This window comes from Chiloscyllium plagiosum, chromosome 8, assembly GCF_004010195.1.
Source record: "Chiloscyllium plagiosum isolate BGI_BamShark_2017 chromosome 8, ASM401019v2, whole genome shotgun sequence".
In the NCBI taxonomy this organism is placed as follows: domain Eukaryota; kingdom Metazoa; phylum Chordata; class Chondrichthyes; order Orectolobiformes; family Hemiscylliidae; genus Chiloscyllium; species Chiloscyllium plagiosum.
The window spans coordinates 23,181,638-23,190,381 of record NC_057717.1 but is presented as its reverse complement, the minus strand read 5'-3'; positions in this window follow the sequence as shown (position 1 = coordinate 23,190,381).

Sequence of the window (8,744 nt, the reverse complement as noted above, 5' to 3'; positions counted from 1 at the left end):
ATGTTGTTATATTGGAAGCAGCTCAGAGATGGTTCCCTCAACTGATTCCTGCAATGAAGGTGCTAGCTTATAAAGAAAGGATGATCAGGTTGACCCAGTAGCCATTGGAGTTTACAAAAATTAAGGATGATCTTATTTGAACATAGATGACAGAAGGAGTCAACAAGTGAAGCGAATTACACAGATAGTGGAGGAATCCATTCCGTTCTCCAGCCTGTTATACACGAACAACAGGAGGATATTCAGGCCTTCGACCCTGTTACACCAAAACAGGATGAGGCTATTCAGTCCCTGGAGCCTGACATACATTTACAGAGGAAGGCCAATCAGCCACTCGAGCCGAAAGCAGTCGGCCATGCTGCACCTGTATCCTATTAAACAACAACAAGATCTGTCCATTCGGCCTCCTCAAGTCTGTCACATAGGAACTGGAAGAGGTCACACAGTGACTGGAGATTGTTACACTGGGATAACAGGAGGCCATTCAGACCCAGCGATCCTATTGCAAGGGAATTGGATAAGGATAAAAGCTATCTGAGACTTCTTGCATGAAAAAAGGAAGAGGGAATTTAGACACGTCTCTGTTTAGTGGGAACAAGAGAAGACCAATCAATCCCTCGGTCCCATCTCTGGGATACATGAGGAGACCGTTCAGTATTTCCACCTGTTGCGCAGAAGTATGAGAAAACCCATCAGCCCCTCAAAATGTTAACCAGCAACAGGAAGATTCCATAATCTCCCAATCCTCTAAAGCATCAACAGGAGGAGGTCATTCTGGCCTTGGAGATCACAACATGAGAACACTAGAAAGACGTCAGCCCATCGAGTTTGTACACCAGAAGGATGATGAGTCCATTCAGCCACACATGGCTCTTACAGAGCATTTGGAACAGATCTCTTAAAAACGTTTGCCCATTAAATAGGAATTCAAAGAAAACGTAAAGACTTTCGAAAGGGAAGAACTTATAATAATGGTATACATTAGGGACTAAAGTGTAACAATAATCTATTGTAATTTAAGGCAAATTGTTAGAGTCCATTGATCAGGACATTTGCAAAGTTAAACCACAATCCGTCAGAGTCAACATGGTTTTACGAAGGCTAAATTGCGTTTGAATTGTTTGCTTGTGTTATTTGAAGATGTCAAAAACAAGGTGGATCGTGGGAATCCTGGAGATGAAACAAACCTGGTCTTCCTGAAGGCAATGGATATGTTGCTTCTCCAAAGAGTAAATGGTAAGATCAAACAACATGGGTTTACGCATAATTTATTAGCTTGGATGAAAGATTGGTTAACCACAAAATGGAGTCAGATGGAATAAATGTGTCATTTTCTTTTGGCAAATGCAATTTGTGGGGTGCCATTGATTTCAGTACTCATGCCGCAAACTTTTGCGATCGATGGTATTACTGTACTCGGTTGATGGGATAGAAAATGCGATGCCACATTTTCAGATGACACTAACATTGGTAGGAAATTACTTCAGAATGATGATGCAAGAGATTTAAAACTATATGGAGAGGTTGGATGAATGGGTCAACATTTGGCAAGTATAATTAAAGTGAATAAATATGGGGCTATTCAAGTTGTCCAGTACAATAGAAAGACAAATTATTATCTAAATGGAGAGATTGTTCAAAGTGTTTAGGTGCAGAGGGATCTGGGTGTCTGCTTGCATATCACAGAAAACCTGCCTGCGGGTACTGCAAGTAATGAGAAATGCAGGCATAATTTCAGTGTTTATTTATAAAAGGTCAGAGTATAAAGGTGGGGAGTGTTGGTGTAGCTATGCAAGGCATCACTGAGGATGGAACTGGAGTACAGTTTGGGTGTCCTGCAGAATGAGGTATTTCCATTGGAGGCAATTCAGAAGAGCTTCATTAGATTGATTCCATATTTGAAGTGTTTGTCTTATGAAGAGAAATTGAGCAGTTTAGGCCCATACTCTCGAGTTTTTAAAAATGAATGGAGATCTCATTGAGGTCTGTAAAATTCTAAAAGTAATTGAATGTGTTGATGTGGAGTGGATTTTTTTTCCATGTGGCGCAATCTACAACAAGAGACTAGAGTTTTAGGATGGAGAGATGGCAGGAAAGTGGAACAGAGGCCGCGTTGACATCAGCCTCATCGAGGGGTTGGATTCCTCACAGATGCTCCTTGTTCTTATTCAACTCTTCGACTGTGTTGCACAGGAATGGGGCAGGACTGGGTATCATACAGTAGCAGGCACTCAGGATAAATCAGTCTCAATACGTTACACAGAACGTAACCAGCCGGGTCACACAGTGACCAGCGCTGGGTTCTCAACTATTTACAATCTGTATTAATGATCAGGAGGATGGAACAGATATACAGATGCTGAGTTTGGTGATGTCGCTGTGGTAAGCAAGAGATTAAATTATCTAAGAGAAGGTGGAGAGTCTGCAAATAGATTCAGAGAGGTAAAGGCAATAGACAATTGTTTGGCAGGTGGAATTTAACATGATATAACCTGTCATTTCATTTACAGGAATAATGGAAAGCAATATGTTACTGAAATGGAGAGGGATTACGGGACTTAATGATACTGTGTACTGGGGGCGGGGGGGGGCTGAGGGGGTTCACTCAGATCCGTTCAGACATGGGAGGTTTTGCTCCATCCCTGATCGTCAGCTCCCAGACACTCCAAGTGACCCCATTGCTCTCCGTACACATGGAATACTTTGATGTGGTTGATTGGCGGTGGGGATTGTGTTCTGAAACGTGCATCAAGGGGACGGCCTTTATCCAAGATATGTTCATTTCTTTCTTCGTGGATGGGAATGGCTGACTGCTTTTGAATGAAGAGGCCGTGACTGCTGCCAGGACAGGGGGTATTCACCAACATGATGTACTGTGCATGGGCACACTGTAACATTAATAGAGAGAGAGAGAGAGAGAGAGAGAGAGAGAGAGAGAGAGAGCTCCTTCAGTTCCTCTACCTCTCCCCATTGACATGGGGACTCTGCAGATGCCATGTACTCCATCGGGAATCCCACTATACTGGATACACCCGACAGCTCCCTGCTGAGGGAGAAACAATGTATTTACCTCATCCACCACATATATCCTCCATCACCGAATGGTGACATTGATATTGAGATGCTGGGAAATGATGGATATGTCACCGAGTCCTGCCTGGAAAGTTCTGGATTATAAAAGCTGAATGAAACTGTGACCCTAACAGTCACTGGCAGCACCATCCTCCCCTTGGTGTGAAGCTGCAGGTCGTGTTGAAGGAGGTGACACCATTCTATAACAGCTCCTTGTTCAGTCAGGGCCCCTCACACACTGCTCCAGGGTCAAGTGGAGCTTGAGAAACTGTTCCTGAAAACCCTGGGTGGATACAGCAGGTTCATTTCCCCACACACACTCACTCCGTGGTTTCAGAGCTTCCCCTCTCTGCAGCCTCTGTTCATGTTGCAGGCTCAGATGTTGTAACTACAGTCCCCGTGCTCCATCCAGAGTTGGGTCACCAAATCCTCAGGTCTCCCTGAATGTCTGAGGCAACTTACAGCACAACCTCCAGCGAACCATCCCCTGCCCCTCCACTAAAGATTCAATTAAAGGAGCCAGTCAGAAACCCCTCGGTACAAGTGTTGTGAACCAGACAGATCCCCGCAAAATATTTTAAGAAGGCCGTTTAGAACCAAACCTTTCCTTATTTTGAATATAGATGGGAAGTGTGCCTTACAGATATGTTGTGACTGGTCAAACCACTCGACATTAAGCAAAATATAATCTATTCAAATGCTTTAGTTAAAATACAATCAAAGAAAAGAACATTTTGGGATGGCCTATATGTTGGAACAATTACACAAACAATAGATACCGTACCTTCTTGGTTTACACCGCTTGGCACAAATATATATTCATATACAGATCCTTACAGCAGTTTTCCAATCTAGGAGGAAACAACATCAACAAAGATCTCAGAGAAAAACAGCTAGATATCATGTATTGAAACTTCCGACCGTTTTGGGATCCCCAGCAGCTTCTGAATGTTGCACGAAAAAACAAAATGAGGAAACCTGGTCTGGGAGAGCTGGCCACTGCCCTTCCATTGTTACCACCATTTTAATGAAACCTAAAATCTCAGTTATTCAGTTAAACTATTTCAGACAGCAGTTCTGCACCTCTGCCTTTAAAACCTCTCTTAAAAAAAAAAAACCCAAGAGAAAATAATCTTTTTGCAATGATAGTATTCTCACAACTCCATCTTTAATAAAATAATCCATCAATACACAAAGGTGGATTCATTTTAAACCTCCTAATCTTCCTCTATTAGTAGACTGAAATGCATACATTACATTGACCGTGAGCATACAATTGTCCACAACTAGTTTCAATTTCGGGAATTTTACTCCTGCCACAGAATGCCTTTGTCTTTCTTCATCCAAGTCTCCACAACGTGTCAAAACTTAGGTTTTCTCGCCCTTTCACCTGTATAATTTCAAACTGAATGGCAACAATAATAAGCTCAATCGAAACAGACTGTTATTTTTCTCCCTAAACTTCTCCAAAAACATTAAGGGGTCACAATCAGTGATAAAGATTTGACTCATGTGTGTTATTCGCAATTTAAGTGCTAGAATGTTGTAACGGCAACACCAAGCTCAAGGCCTCCTTTCCCATTGTGGAATAAATCTGTTAATGTTTCCACTGGACACTCCAACCACACGTTACATAATGGAGCACTTCTCATCTCTCCAATACTCCCTCTGAATGACATAGCTCCTCATGTATCAGCATAAAAGGATTACATGCTTCTGTACCTCTTAATGCTCTAACCTCTTTACCTGCTACTCCTGGTCTATGCCAGTAAACCTTACTCTCACAGGTATATGGTTTCTTAAGATCTCGCTCATTCTTCTCAATCTCTCACAGAAACCAGACTTTGATTTCTGAACTCAATCATCATCATCAGCCATTTCAGCTTCTAATCTTGCCGTTGTAACTCTCTGCTCTTCCACACGAGTTCTCACGACTGCAGGAAGTGAATTGTTGAACTTCTCCAAAATAAGAATCTCTCTAAGAGTGCTATAGGTTTGTCCTGTTTTTAATACACTTACCCACTTTCAAAATTACTTTGTTTGATCCTTTCAAACTCGATGTGCGTTTAACTATGGACCCTTTTTTAGATGCTGTCTGTCGGCTTCTGGCCCAAGCTCATATGGACTTCAGACAGCTTTATTCAAAACCCCATACTGGCCAGATACCTCCTCTGATTGGGATGCAAATACCTATCAGCTTTGTTTGGATAAAATAAATGCACATGGTCATTGGTCACTGCATTTGTTTAGCCACTTTCTCAAATGAAATTCAAAAGGCTTCTCCATCCTTCTAATCAAATTTAGATAATGCCTGGATGTATTTAAACAGAACCCCATTATGCCATTGGTTACAATAGAGTTGTTCAAACTCACTATCCTCCTGATCCAGCCGACCGTCTACCTTCATCTCCTCCTTCTATGTAAACTTTCCTCTCTAATTGCTAACTGTTTAAGTTGAAACTCTTTGCTTTTCTTCTCTCCTTTTCTCTCTTTCTTCTTCATTTCCTTTTCTTTTATTTCTGCTTTTCATCATAATTTAAACTGTTTCAATTCCTTCTCATGTTCAAAGTGCCTCATTTGTAATTTAATTCCAGCCCTTTTCAAAGAGTCTAATGGCAGTTTTACCAAATGTAATTACCGAGATATAGCTGCAATTATCTCTCATTTTCTCACAGACAAACGCAACCCCAACTCCAGCTTATCTGTCAATTCCTACAGCTTTTCCTTCATTACCTTTTGTAAAATCCCCAACTTCACTTCTTCCACACCCAGAGAACTCTTAATGACTGAAATAATCTTTATACACAGAACACTGTTTAAACCAACCGAATTCAACATCCGCTACTAACAGCGACCATACACGACCTATGAACGCAATAGTCACCCGGTGCATACTCTCCATTGTCTGCATGAGCTTATTCAGGATTCTCTGGTTGCCTCCCACAATCCAAAGATGCGCGGGTCAGATGAATTGCCCATGCTAAATTGCTCATAGTTTTCAGGGATGTGTGGATTAGGAGCCTTTGTCGGGATATATGTGTAATAATAGGGTAAAGGCATGGGTCTGATAGGTTACTCCTCGGACGGTCGGTGTGGACTTGTTGAGTCAAATGGCCTATTTGCACATTGTAGGAATTGTAATTCTAAACCCAGTTTAGTATTATTGATTTAGAACCAGACAAGAGCCCCCAGTTTGCTATAGATCAACTAGACTGCCTCAAACTATTTAAAGATGGTAGCTTGGATGCCAAACCTTTCATATATTAAAGGTAGATGTGAAGTGGGTGTTCCAGATGTGATGCTACTAGTCAAACCACTCACCTTTAAGCAAAACACAATATATTTAAACACGAGTGAAAATCCATTCAAAATGAAGAGGAATTTAGAATAATTTAACTATTGGAAACCTTAACCGAATAATGGATACAGTACCTTCTACAGATGAACTGTTCCAATATACTAACATCCCATAAACACAGCCCTTTGCAAAAAGGAACATTCAGGCATACATTCTTGCATACAGTTCTCCAATCCAGGAGGAATCAGCATCAAATCAGGTTTCAGAGAGAATAGCAGCTGGAGATAGGTTACTCGGCCGTTGTTACTATTATTTATTAAAAACCCTAAAAGCGTCGTAAGTTATTTACTTGAGCCGTTTTCAGCAGGCAGTTTGGCCTTTAAGATCTCTTATTTTAAAAAAGGAGAAAATAACTTTTTTTTTTAAAGTGACAGCATTGCCACACAATTTAGATGCCTGGTCCTTTACTCTAGGGGCTTCCTCGTGATACTGATCTCAAGTTCGCCTGAGAGGGACAAATACAGGTACAGTCCAAGTTATAAGGATGTGATTCATAACTTCTGAAACATCCCTGTCCATGGACCATCACATGGGACATACCGGGAAGTGAGCAACAGCCTGACACACACCATTTTACTGTTTCTCAGCTTCACAACGATTGCACTCGATACACTAGGGAGCCAAAAGCAAAGGCCAGGCAAAGATACAGAGGGACAGAAAGATTCACATTAAAGACAGAAAGAGACAGTTAATTAATTGAAAAGATGTTGTGGAAATATGGGGGAAAATGACAGGGCAGTGGGACTAACTGGAGAAGTGAGATCTTCGAGAGTAAAATGACAAGAATGAGAACATTGAACAAAGGCATTGTCAGATTAGCTGAAATGGTTTGTTACATCACATTCTGAATCTGCTTCACCGGTCACCACAAACAACATAATATGGGACAAGATGACAGCCCAGCATGGAGAGCCGTGCAGACCATGCGAGTGTGTTGCTCAGTAAACTGCACTATCTGCCTGGCATAGTGAGTATTGCAAACTTTACTATCATATGCTAACTATACTCGCATCAGATTACTGCCTACAATGGGAAGGTTTGCTGTGTGTGTGTGTGTGTTCATCAGAGATTGAGAGAGAGTGCGTGTGTGCGCGCGCGATAGCCGTGGTTGAATGTGAAACTCATTGTTTGAGAAGGAATGCGCATGGAGGAAATTATTTTAAATAAGAACAACTGGCTGGCTTTTTGTTAATCGACAGAGAGTGAACGAGAGAAGTTTTATGGATAGATGAGGTAAAGTGTTTGAGAATGTCAAAATAAAGGCATTGCCAGACACAATAGCAATATGCATCCGCGTGCACATGAGTGACAGATGGATGGGAGTTTGGTGTGAGTTCGAATCAGATTTGCTTGGGCAGGTTTGAAGCCGGGAGTGTCAGCCGCACATTATTGGCTTCCTTAAGCCTGTATTTCATAATTCAAGTTTCAAACAGCAGATGGACTAAACCAATGAGATATATTCTGGAGTGGTGAGCATTTCAAGTTAGAATTGGTCAGGGAATGGAGTCAGGAATCAGCTCATGGTCAAAAGGATCACCCACAGCTGTGACTTGTTTGCTTCAGCCGCAGATATTGGCCAGGGATGGGAGGGAAACAGTGGCAGGAAGTAGAGTTTGTAACCAGAACAGTAGAGAGTGGCCTACATGCTCTTAATATTTAAATAACAAGGGCAATGATACAATAAATTGTCGTTCTCCGCTGAAACTGAGTAGGTAAACATAGAGACACATGAGTAACACCGCCAGAGCAGAGAGGGAGACAGAAATTGACCACATTCCTTGATGTAGTTAGTAGTGGTCTGTAGAGTAAATTTCTGGATTGAGAGTTTCAACAGGAACATAATGGGGACAAGAAGTGTCGACTATATGAAAGAACAGTAATACAGTCATAACTGGTTTATAGAGAAAAAAATCTGGACAGTGATACTTACCAGGAACACCGACGATAGCCAGGAAAGGATAATAAAAATATTGAATAATGAGAAGAGTGTAATAGATCCGCAACGATAATGACAACCAATTAAATGCAGAAAGATACCAAACATAATTGGATAAACTCCTGTCTATTGTTGGAACATGCCAGTCCAATGTTCCCAGATTCTGATATATTTTTGGAACATTCCAGTCGAATGTTCTCAGATTCTGATCTCTCCTCCCCCTCTCTCCAAATCTGCGGATCCCTGTCAGTGCTGTCGGTGATGCTCCCGCTCATGTTATGGAATAACACATTGAACGGCGCCCATTTATCATTAAAAGATGGAAACCCTCCACTGGAATAATTAGAATCCATGGAGATTGGCATTAATCACAGTCAC